This window comes from Ipomoea triloba, chromosome 10, assembly GCF_003576645.1.
Source record: "Ipomoea triloba cultivar NCNSP0323 chromosome 10, ASM357664v1".
Lineage (NCBI taxonomy): Eukaryota > Viridiplantae > Streptophyta > Magnoliopsida > Solanales > Convolvulaceae > Ipomoea > Ipomoea triloba.
The window spans coordinates 7,952,669-7,966,101 of record NC_044925.1 but is presented as its reverse complement, the minus strand read 5'-3'; positions in this window follow the sequence as shown (position 1 = coordinate 7,966,101).

Sequence of the window (13,433 nt, the reverse complement as noted above, 5' to 3'; positions counted from 1 at the left end):
TATTTTTTTTTTTTTTTTTTTTTTTATGGTTAAGAACTTAGGTGCCTGGATGGCTAGCTAGTATTAGGTGCTCATCAACTGCCCAATGGTCCTCTAGTATAGTTGACAACATTGATAGAAAATTCTCATAACATACTTGTTTTAATTACAATCTACTATACTATACTATACTAATAAGAGCCAAAGAGAGTTAGGCCCAAAATGGGTAGAAAAAATGGCGGTCAAATTATTTAATCAAATGGATGGTTCAGATTGTTTAGATTTATAATTTTTTTCATGAGATTTCCTAATTTATCCTTAATTATATGATTATCCGTTAAGTTTTCCGTTAAATACTCTCTTATCCGTTAACATTCCGTTAACTTTTAACTTACCCATTAATTTCTATAAGAAAGGTCTTAGGTTCGAACCTCATCCCAAACAAATTTGGCACAGTTAAATTCCTCACTCTATTTTACTCTTATTAAATTAAATAAATTAGTAGCTAACAAAAAATGATACATATGTATTTCTTTAATTTAGAATTATATGTCTACAATACCTTTATTTGAAAAAATTATTCATTATCAAAAAATTAAATTAAATATGAGAAATAATTTATTAGTTATATAGTCTTTATTTTCGCTGATATAAAGATTCTTTATATTATTCAAATTTATCAATTGAAATTCATTACATTGTCCATTATCTTATTTTTACAATATCTTGTAATTAAATATCAAAGTTATGATACAAAATAATGTTATATATTTATTTATCAAGTATTTTATTAATACCATGAAAAAAAATTTTAAAAAAATTATTTGAAGCTAATTATATTAACTATTTGGGGATTGGTTGACAAAGAGAGTACTCAAATAACCCAACAAATTGAAGCGGTATCACTCTATTTTACTCTTCCTAAATTAAATAAATTAGTAGTTACAAGAAAAAATGATGCATATGCATTTCTTTAATTTAAAATTATGTGTCTGCAATGCCTTTATTTAAAAAAAATATTGATTATCAATAAATTAAATAAGAAAAATAATTTTATTAGTTATATTCTATTTATTTTCTCTAATGCAAAGATTCCGTACATTCAAATTCATCAATTGATATTCATTACATTGTCCATTATGTTCTTTTTACACTATCTTGTAATTGAATATCAAAGTTATAATACAAAATAATGTTAAATATTTATTTAACAAGTATTTTATTAATACCATGAAAAAAAATAAAAAAAGAATAGTTTGAAACCAATCATATTAACTATTTGAATTGGGGGATTTGTTGACAATGAAAGTACTCAAATAACTCATTACCCAACAAATTGAAGCGAGAAACTACCTTTTAATATCATTGGAATACATCATATTTAAAATTTTTAATTTTTACTAATTTATTTAATCTTTTTCCTTAAACTAGGGATTTCTTTATCCACGATAACTCATTCAACAATAATGATTGAACCAAATGAACCCCGGCCCGAGCAGAACACCTAAAGGAAAGTCCATAGCTCCTATATCATAATCTCATTGCATGACATTGTCATCTATGCTACCAACAGTAACCCAATCGCAAATAACACACTACCAACAAAAAGGAAGATGACAAATAGTAAAGATGAAGACAATGACAATATTACTCAAAAGAGAATTAAGAATACTTAGAAAAATTCAAACCAAAAGTAGTATTTATTTAGACTATCATGTTTAGACCAAGTATTTAGACTATCGATTTTACAAAGTTGCAAACATTTATTTTAGTGACAATTATAATGAATTTCTTATATTATCTTGGATTCATATAATTTGAGTTACATATTTAAATAAACAAATTCGACATTCAATTACCTATGTATAAACTTCTCATATATAATCTTGTATTGATATGCTTTCAAATATTTATTTAAATATAAACAATGGGCATTAACCCATTCGCGCAATGCGCGTGTAAAACTAGTCTTAAGATAAATTAAGACATTATGATAAATATATTCTCCTTATATTACTTAGCATTGATCTACTATTTGGTCTTTAGAGATTACTGGTTACTTCTTTACTTAAATTCAAGAGAATGTGTTATTTGTGCATGGTTTTACTTCTTATATATTGAGTGAGATTTGAATCATTTAACGTTGTTCATTCAATTATTTAAGATTGTTGATACCATTTAGAAATCATCACATAAAGTATTCTTAACAAACCAAGATGAAAGAATATTTTATAGAAATGAATTTTTGGTTGTTTTATTAATAGTTGCTTGTTTTCTTATTCTTTAGAATATGAATGTACGTGCAGTGCACCAATGAGCTCTACACATACTAATGTTACATGTTATATATGTAAGACTTTTCCCAATACAATATATATTATATATTGTGGGCCTTAATAATATGGTGCAAGTGGACTAGGCCCATTAAGCTATAGGTTGGATTGGACATCTAGGTTTAGTCCAATCCACCATATGCCTATATAAGCCTGCATTGATGGGATGCAGGACAGAAAATCATATAGACACCTACAGACATGGTACTCACATTGCTCAGAAAATACCAGGACACAATCCAGGGTTCTGAGTCAAGTGTGAGACAAAACGACTAACACAGGCAACACAACAAGGCATCAACTGTGGCTGGAGATCAACACGATCTATACTTCCGCTATTACGAGGTTAGGTTACTCGTAAATTCATTCTGTATACGTTTAGACAGTATTATTGATCTTACAATATACATATATATATATATATAGGGTCAAGTTGTAGTGGGGTCATGTCTTATTGTGCGGACGGTGCAGCTGCACCATTAGTTATGAAAAAAAGCCCCAATAGTATTTGGGGATGCACAACAAAGAAATGCACCAATGGATGATTTTTAACCGAACTTAACCAAAACCATCCAGTTCATAAAATATAGAACCCATTGTTTTTAATAATAAATCAAAACATAATCGTTCTATTCTATTTCGATTATGCTCCGCTCGGTTCGAACCGAAATGCCACCCCTACACATGTCTAATCCTTCAAAGATTGTGGTTTACTTAGTTTACATTGTAATTCTAAAACAAATTAAGACAATAAAAAATCAAACAATTGATTATTTACTCAACATTTGTTAACTCTCTAATTATTACTTTGCTTTTTACTTTTAGAAGATCTAAAATCACGTGAATTTACTTTTTATTGAATTAGATTAGTATCATTAATATCATCCATTACGATAAATTCACTCAATATCATTTCAAAAATCACGTGAATTTGCTCTTTTTTTCTTATTCAGATTACTATCATTAATATCATCTGTTATGATAAATTTGCTCAATATCATGTCAAAAATCACGTGAATTTACTTTTAAATTATTAAGATTACTATCGTTAATATCATCCGTTACGATAAATTCAGTCGATATCATTTCAAAAATCATATGTAACAACCCCATTTTCCAGACCAAAATATTTTATTAAAACATGATTTATTTAATTAAAAATCACCTTTAATTGCGGAAGCCCAAAAGCAAAACGATTGAAAATAGGGATGCTACCGCCACATTTAGATAAATCTTATATCTAAACGCACAGGCTAAAAACAACTACTAGAAATAACCCATAATTTATACTAGTACAATGAACAAAATACATTTCTTTGAAATACAACCTCTAGATTATCTAATAAAATAAAAATCCAGATACTAATCTAGAAGGTGTAAATCGCTCTCATGCTCCAAATCATGCAATCATCACCTGCAAAATTAACTAAGGGGGAAACAAAGTCAGCACGACGGCTGGTAAGACTTACTCCACCCCGTAAAACGTTTTGCACATAGCACATAACAAATAGGAGCATGTAATTAACACATTCAATAACCCCTTAAGCATTTTTATTCTCATCATTATCAATAAGTTTCAACCAATTAAAATGTAACTCGATTAAATCACACGTTAAAGTATATATAAATATACCAACAAAATTCCTAGGAGATCAAGGCATTGCCTATCCATAATCCTCATCCATTCAACCACTCTTTTCTCAATATTCTCCATATAACCTGTATCTCAACATTTTCATATAATCAATTCCTCAAGACATTTCATAATACCATCAGTACTCAAATTTCTTTAAATCATAATATATTTACCAAAGAGATATTTTAAATCCTCAAGTAACCACCAACAATTTCCAAATCAAAAGAATCACTTCCAAGTTCTTAAAATAATAACCAAAGAGAGAAATCCAATCTCTCCAAATTAGATTCCAAATAAAGAGTATCATGAACTCTCACAATAACCACCAAAGGTAAATTTTCCAAATAATTAGTCACACTTTTCATATGTCCAATAGTAGTTATTATACACAGTGTCAAGGAGGAATGGATCCAAATGGAAAGTTTCAACTTCCAAACCAATACCGAACCAATCAGACGAATCCACGAACCGGTGGCCAAAACCAAATCCAAACCAACTGGACGAATTCACGAACCGGTGGCCAAAACCAAATAGAGAGATCAGAACTCTCATCATCATACTCATAATCATAATAATAATAGTCATAAAGGATAGTTCAAAACCTCCAAGTATCACCACCCTCCGGGACAAAATATATAAATAACCATAACTTTCAAAATCTTACATCTTACATCTATAACCCAAAATTACATATTCAATGTCATATCTTATGTCTATAACCTTCATATTCATAATATCCATATAACAATATTTTCCTTTTCATAATCCATATTCCAAAAATTTCTATCACAAAATATCTTCAACATCATAACTTCATTACTTATCATAATCTCTATAAATCTAATACTTTAACTAGACATTCATAATTTCATCAAAAATCACTAGTACAAATAATATGTACTCACATCACCTAAACCACAAAATCATTTAAACATAAAATCACATAAGCACATATTAAATATTTTGATAGACCTAATTGCTGAATTTTGATAATGATCTAAAATTTCCTAAACTAAATAATTTTTTTCCTTTAACAGAAAACACTGTTCTAAAATTTGGCTGAAGTTGCTGGTTAGAAGCTTAGTGCCCATAGTAATTCTAAAACAAATTAAGACAATAAGAATTGAATAAGACCTAAAATCATGTGAATTAAATTTTTATTGAATCATATTAGTATCATTAATATCATCTGTTACGATAAATTCAGTCAATATCATTTCAAAAATCATATATATTAATCTTACTCAATTGAAGCGTGAAGAACAAGTTTGATTCGTTATCCGAAATGGCTAGCGTGCAAAAGAGGATGTTTACATTTCTCAAGATTTTTTGAAAAAAAACATCCTCACATAAATTGATTTGCAGAAACAACTCTAATTTTTTTTTTTTGTTTTTGTTTTTGCCTCTGTGTATGTTTTGTGCAAATGAATGTAAAAATGTTTAAGCTAGAATTTAGCCTTCTTCTGTGTGTTTAGTTGGATAGACCTAATTGTTCAATTTTGAAAATGATCTAAAATTTCATAAACTGAATAATTCTTTTTTTCCTTTAACAGAAAACACTTTCTAAAATTTGGCTGAAGTTGTTGGTTATATGCTAAGTGCTCATAGTAATTCTAAAACAAATTAAGCCAAATAAGAATTGAATAAGACCTAAAATCATGTCAATTAAATTTTTATTGAATCAGATTAGTATCATTAATATCATCCGTTACGATAAATTCAGTCAATATCATTTCAAAAATCATATCTATTAATATTACTCAATTGAAGCGTGAAGAACAAGTTTGATTCATTATTCGAAATGGCTAGTGTGCAAAAGAGGATGTTTAGATTACTCAAGAATTTTTGACAAAAAACATCCTCACATAAATTGATTTGCAGAAAAAACTCTAATTTTTTTTTGTTTTTTGTTTTTGCCTCTGTGTATGTTTTGTGCAAATGAATCTAAAGATGTTTAATCTAGAATTTAGCCTTCTTCGGTCTGTATAGTTGGATAATCCTAACTGTTCAATTTTGAAAATGATCTAAAATTTCATAAACTGAATAATTTTTTTGTGCTTTAACAGAAAACACTATACTAAAATTTGGCTGAAGTTGCTGGTTAGATGCTAAGTGCCCATAGTAATTCTAAAACAAATTAAGCAATAAGAATAGAATAAGACCTAAAATCATGTGAATTAAATTTTTATTCAATAATATTAGTATCATTAATATCATCTGTAACGATAAATTCACTCAATATCATTTCAAAATTCATATCTATTAATCTTACTCAATTGAGGTGTGAAGAAGCTTTGATTCGTCATTCGAAATACATAGCGTACAAAAGAGATTGTTTAGATTTCTCAAGATTTTCTGACAAAAAAACATCGTCACATAAATTGGTATGCAGAAAAAACTCTAATATTTTTTTTTTTTTTTGCCTCTGTGTATGTTTTGTGCAAATGAATCTAAAGATGTTTAAGCTAGAATATAACCTTGTTCTGTGTGTTTAGTTGGATAGACCAAATTGTTGAATTTTGAAAACATTTGAAAATTTCCTAAACTGAATAATTTTTTTTTCGTTTAACAGAAAACGCTGTTCTAAAATTTGACTGAAGTTGCTGGTTAGAAGTTAAGTGCCCATAGTAATTCTAAAAAAAATTAAGCCAATAAGAATTGAATAAGACCTAAAGTCATGTGAATTAAAATTTTATTGAATCAGATTAGTATCATTAATATAATCCGTTACGATAAATTCAGTCAATATCATTTCAAAAATCATATCTATTAATCTTATTCAATTGAAGGAAGAAGTTTGATTCGTTATTCGAAATGACTAGCGTGCAAAAGATATTGTTTAGATTTCTCAAGATTTTATGACAAAAAACATCCTCACATCAACTGATTTGCAAAAACAACTCTAATTTTTTTTTTTTTTGCCTCTGTGTATGTTTTGTGCAAATGAATCTGAAGATGTTTAAGCTAGAATATAACCTTGTTCTGTGTGTTTAGTTGGATAGACCAAATTGTTGAATTTTGAAAACATTTGAAAATTTCCTAAACTGAATAATTTTTTTTTTCGTTTAACAGAAAACACTGTTCTAAAATTTGACTGAAGTTGCTGGTTAGAAGCTAAGTGCCCATAGTAATTCTAAAAAAAATTAAGCCAATAAGTATTGAATAAGACCTAAAATCATGTGAATTAAACTTTTATTGAATCAGATTAGTATCATTAATATCATCCGTTACGATAAATTCAGTCAATATCATTTCAAAAATCATATCTATTAATCTTACTCAATTGAAGCATGAAGAAGAAGTTTGATTCGTCATTCGAAATTGCTAGCGTGCAAAAGAGGATGTTTAGATTTCACATGATTTTTTGACAAAAAACATCCTCACATAAATTGATTTGCAGAAAAAACTCTAATTTTTTTTTGTTTTTTGTTTTTGCCTCTGTGTATGTTTTGTGCAAATTTTTGTTTTTTGTTTTTGCCTCTGTGTATGTTTTGTGCAAATTTTTGTTTTTTGTTTTTGCCTCTGTGTATGTTTTGTGCAAATTAATCTAAAGATGTTGAATCTAGAATTTAGCCTTCTTCGGTCTGTATAGTTGGATAATCCTAACTGTTCAATTTTGAAAATGATCTAAAATTTTATAAACGGAATAATTTTTTTGTCCTTTAACAGAAAACCCTGTACTAAAATTTGGCTGAAGTTGCTGGTTAGATGCTAAGTGCCCATAGTAATTCTAAAACAAATTAAGCCAATAAGAATAGAATAAGACCTAAAATCATGTGAATTAAATTTTTATTGAATAATATTAGTATAATTAATATCACCCGTAACGATAAATTCACTCAATATCATTTCAAAATTCATATCTATTAATCTTAGTCAATTGAAGTGTGAAGAAGAAGCTTTGATTCGTCATTTGAAATGGCTAGCGTACAAAAGAGGATGTTTAGATTTCTCAAAAATTTTTGACAAAAAACATCCTCACATAAATTGATTTGCAGAAACAACTCTAATTTTTTTTTTTTTTTTTTTTTTGCCTCTGTGTATGTTTTGTGCAAATGAATCTAAAGATGTTTACGCTAGAATATAACCTTGTTCTGTGTGTTTAGTTGAATCGACCTAATTGTTGAATTTTGAAAATGATCAAATATTTCTTAAACTGAATAATTTTTTTTCCTTTAACAGAAAACACTGTTCTAAAATTTGGCTGAAGTTGCTAGTTAGAAGCTAAGTGCCCATAGTAATTTTAAAACAAATTAAGCCAATAAGAATTTAATAAGACCTAAAATCATGTGAATTAAATTTTAATTGAATTAGATTAGTATCATTAATATCATCCCTTACGATAAATTAAGTCAATATAATTTCAAAAATCATATCTATTAATCTTACTGAATTGAAGCGTGAAGAAGAAGTTTGAATCGTTATTCGAAATGGCTAGCGTGCAAAAGAGGATGTTTAGATTTCTCAAGATCTTTTGACAAAAAACATCCTCAGATAAATTGGTTTGCAGAAACAACTCTAATATTATTTATTTATTTTTTGCCTCTGTGTTTGTTTTGTGCAAATGAATCTAAAGATGTTTAAGCTAGAATATAACTTTGTTCTGTGTGTTTAGTTTGATCGACCTAATTGTTGAACTTTGAAAATGATCGAAAATTTCCTAAACTGAATAATTTTTTTTTTCCTTTAACAGAAAACAATGTTCTAAAATTTGGCTGAAGTTGCTGGTTAGAAGCTTAGTGCCCATAGTAATTCTAAAATAAATTAAGCCAATAAGAATTGAATAAGACCTAAAATCATTTGAATTAAATTTTTATTGAATCAGATTAGTATTATTAATATCATCCGTTACGATAAATTCACTCAATATCATTTCAAAAATCATATCTATTAATCTTACTGAATTGAAGCGTGAAGAAGAAGTTTGAATCGTTATTCGAAATGGCTAGCGTGCAAAAGAGGATGTTTAGATTTCTCAAGATCTTTTGACAAAAAACATCCTCAGATAAATTGGTTTGCAGAAACAACTCTAATATTATTTATTTATTTTTTGCCTCTGTGTTTGTTTTGTGCAAATGAATCTAAAGATGTTTAAGCTAGAATATAACTTTGTTCTGTGTGTTTAGTTTGATCGACCTAATTGTTGAACTTTGAAAATGATCGAAAATTTCCTAAACTGAATAATTTTTTTTTTCCTTTAACAGAAAACAATGTTCTAAAATTTGGCTGAAGTTGCTGGTTAGAAGCTTAGTGCCCATAGTAATTCTAAAATAAATTAAGCCAATAAGAATTGAATAAGACCTAAAATCATTTGAATTAAATTTTTATTGAATCAGATTAGTATTATTAATATCATCCGTTACGATAAATTCACTCAATATCATTTCAAAAATCATATCTATTAATCTTACTGAATTGAAGCGTGAAGAAGAAGTTTGAATCGTTATTCGAAATGGCTAGCGTGCAAAAGAGGATGTTTAGATTTCTCAAGATCTTTTGACAAAAAACATCCTCAGATAAATTGGTTTGCAGAAACAACTCTAATATTATTTATTTATTTAAATTGGTTTGCAGAAACAACTCTAATATTATTTATTTATTTTTTGCCTCTGTGTTTGTTTTGTGCAAATGAATCTAAAGATGTTTAAGCTAGAATATAACTTTGTTCTGTGTGTTTAGTTTGATCGACCTAATTGTTGAACTTTGAAAATGATCGAAAATTTCCTAAACTGAATAATTTTTTTTTCCTTTAACAGAAAACAATGTTCTAAAATTTGGCTGAAGTTGCTGGTTAGAAGCTTAGTGCCCATAGTAATTCTAAAATAAATTAAGCCAATAAGAATTGAATAAGACCTAAAATCATTTGAATTAAATTTTTATTGAATCAGATTAGTATTATTAATATCATCCGTTACGATAAATTCACTCAATATCATTTCAAAAATCATATCTATTAATCTTACTGAATTGAAGCGTGAAGAAGAAGTTTGAATCGTTATTCGAAATGGCTAGCGTGCAAAAGAGGATGTTTAGATTTCTCAAGATCTTTTGACAAAAAACATCCTCAGATAAATTGGTTTGCAGAAACAACTCTAATATTATTTATTTATTTATTTTTTGCCTCTGTGTTTGTTTTGTGCAAATGAATCTAAAGATGTTTAAGCTAGAATATAACTTTGTTCTGTGTGTTTAGTTTGATCGACCTAATTGTTGAACTTTGAAAATGATCGAAAATTTCCTAAACTGAATAATTTTTTTTTCCTTTAACAGAAAACAATGTTCTAAAATTTGGCTGAAGTTGCTGGTTAGAAGCTTAGTGCCCATAGTAATTCTAAAATAAATTAAGCCAATAAGAATTGAATAAGACCTAAAATCATTTGAATTAAATTTTTATTGAATCAGATTAGTATTATTAATATCATCCGTTACGATAAATTCACTCAATATCATTTCAAAAATCATATCTATTAATCTTACTGAATTGAAGCGTGAAGAAGAAGTTTGAATCGTTATTCGAAATGGCTAGCGTGCAAAAGAGGATGTTTAGATTTCTCAAGATCTTTTGACAAAAAACATCCTCAGATAAATTGGTTTGCAGAAACAACTCTAATATTATTTATTTATTTATTTTTTGCCTCTGTGTTTGTTTTGTGCAAATGAATCTAAAGATGTTTAAGCTAGAATATAACTTTGTTCTGTGTGTTTAGTTTGATCGACCTAATTGTTGAACTTTGAAAATGATCGAAAATTTCCTAAACTGAATAATTTTTTTTTCCTTTAACAGAAAACAATGTTCTAAAATTTGGCTGAAGTTGCTGGTTAGAAGCTTAGTGCCCATAGTAATTCTAAAATAAATTAAGCCAATAAGAATTGAATAAGACCTAAAATCATTTGAATTAAATTTTTATTGAATCAGATTAGTATTATTAATATCATCCGTTACGATAAATTCACTCAATATCATTTCAAAAATCATATCTATTAATCTTACTGAATTGAAGCGTGAAGAAGAAGTTTGAATCGTTATTCGAAATGGCTAGCGTGCAAAAGAGGATGTTTAGATTTCTCAAGATCTTTTGACAAAAAACATCCTCAGATAAATTGGTTTGCAGAAACAACTCTAATATTATTTATTTATTTTTTGCCTCTGTGTTTGTTTTGTGCAAATGAATCTAAAGATGTTTAAGCTAGAATATAACTTTGTTCTGTGTGTTTAGTTTGATCGACCTAATTGTTGAACTTTGAAAATGATCGAAAATTTCCTAAACTGAATAATTTTTTTTTCCTTTAACAGAAAACAATGTTCTAAAATTTGGCTGAAGTTGCTGGTTAGAAGCTTAGTGCCCATAGTAATTCTAAAATAAATTAAGCCAATAAGAATTGAATAAGACCTAAAATCATTTGAATTAAATTTTTGTTGAATCAGATTAGTATTATGAATATCATCCGTTACGATAAATTCACTCAATATCATTTCAAAAATCATATCTATTAATCTTACTCAATTGAAGCGTGAAGAAGAAGTTTGATTCGTTATTCGAAACGACTAGCGTGTAAAAGAGGATGTTTAGATTTCTCAAGATTTTTTGATAAAAAACATCTTCACATAAATTGATTTGCAGAAACAACTCTAATTTTTTTTTTGTTTTTTTTTTTTGGCCACTGTGTGTGTTTTGTGCAAATGAATCTAAAGTTGTTTAAGATAAACTTTAGCCTTCTTCTGTGTGTTTAGTTGGATAGACCTAATTGTTCAATTTTGAAAATGATCTAAAATTTCATAAACTGAATAATTTTTTTTTCCTTTAACAGAAAACACTATTCTAAAATTTGGCTGAAGTTGCTGGTTACATGCTAAGTGCTCATAGTAATTCTAAAACAAATTAAGCCAATTAGAATTGAATAAGACCTAAAATCATGTCAATTAAATTTTTATTGAATCAGATTAGTATCATTAATATCACCCGTTACGATAAATTCAGTCAATATCATTTTAAAAATCATATCTATGAATCTTACTCAATTGAAGCGTGAAGAACAAGTTTGATTCATTATTCGAAATGGCTAGCGTGAAAAAGAGGATGTTTAGATTACTCAAGATTTTTTTACAAAAGACATCCTCACATAAATTGATTTGCAGAAATAACACTAATTTTTTTTTTTTGCCTGTGTATGTTCGGAGCCAATGAATCTAAAGATGTTTAAGCTAGAATATATCATTCTGCTGTGTGTTTAGTTGGATAGACGTAGTTGTTCAATTTTGAAAATGATCTAAAATCTCATAAACTGAATAATTATTTTTTTCCTTTAACCGAAAACATTGTTCTAAAATTTTGCTGAAGTTGCTGGTTAGATGCTAAGTGCCCATAGTAATTCTAAAACAAATTAAGCCAATAAGAATTGAATAAGACCTAAAATCGTGTGAATTAAATTTTTATTGAATCAGATTAATATCATTAATATCAGCCGTTACCATAAATTCACTCAATATCATTTCAAAAATCATATCTATTAATATTAATCAATTGAAGTGTGAAGAACAAGCTTTGATTCGTTATTTGAAATGACAAGCGTGCAAAAGAGGATGTTTAGATTTCTCAAGATTTTTTGACAAAAAACATCCTCCGATAAATTGGTTTCCAGAAACAACTCTAATATTTTTTATTTTTTTTTCCTCTGTGTATGTTTTGTGAAAATGAATCTAAAGATGTTTAAGCTAGAATATAACCATGTTCTGTGTGTTTAGTTGGATCGAACAATTGTTGAATTTTGAAAATGATCGAAAATTTCCTAAACTGAATAATTTTTTTTTCCTTTAACAGAAAACACTGTTCTAAAATTTGGCTGAAGTTGCTGGTTAGAAGCTAAGTGCCCATAGTAATTCTAAAAAAAATTAAGCCAATAAGAATTGAATATGACCTAAAATCATGTCAATTAAATTTTTATTAAATCAGATTAGTATCACAATAATATCATCCGTTACGATAAATTCAGTCAATATCATTTCAAAAATCATATCTATTAATCTTACTCAATTGAAGTGTAAAGAAGAAGCTTTGATTCGTCATTCGAAATGACTAGTGTACAAAAGAGGATGTTTAGATTTCTCAAGATTTTTTGACAAAAAACATTCTCACATAAATTGGTTTGCTGAAACAACTCTAATATTTTTTTTTTTTTTTTGCCTCTGTGTATGTTTTGTGCAAATGAATCTAAAGATATTTAAGCTAGAATATAACCTTGTTCTATGTGTTTAGTTGGATAGACCAAATTTTTGAATTTTTAAAATGATCGAAAATTTCCTAAACTGAATAATTTTTTTTTTCCTTTAACAGAAAACACAGTACTAAAATTTGGCTGAAGTTGCTGGTTAGAAGCTAAGTGCCCATAGTAATTCTAAAACAAATTAAGCCAATAAGAATAGAATAAGGCCGAAAATCATGTGAATTAAATTTTTATTGAATCATATTAGTATCATTAATATCATC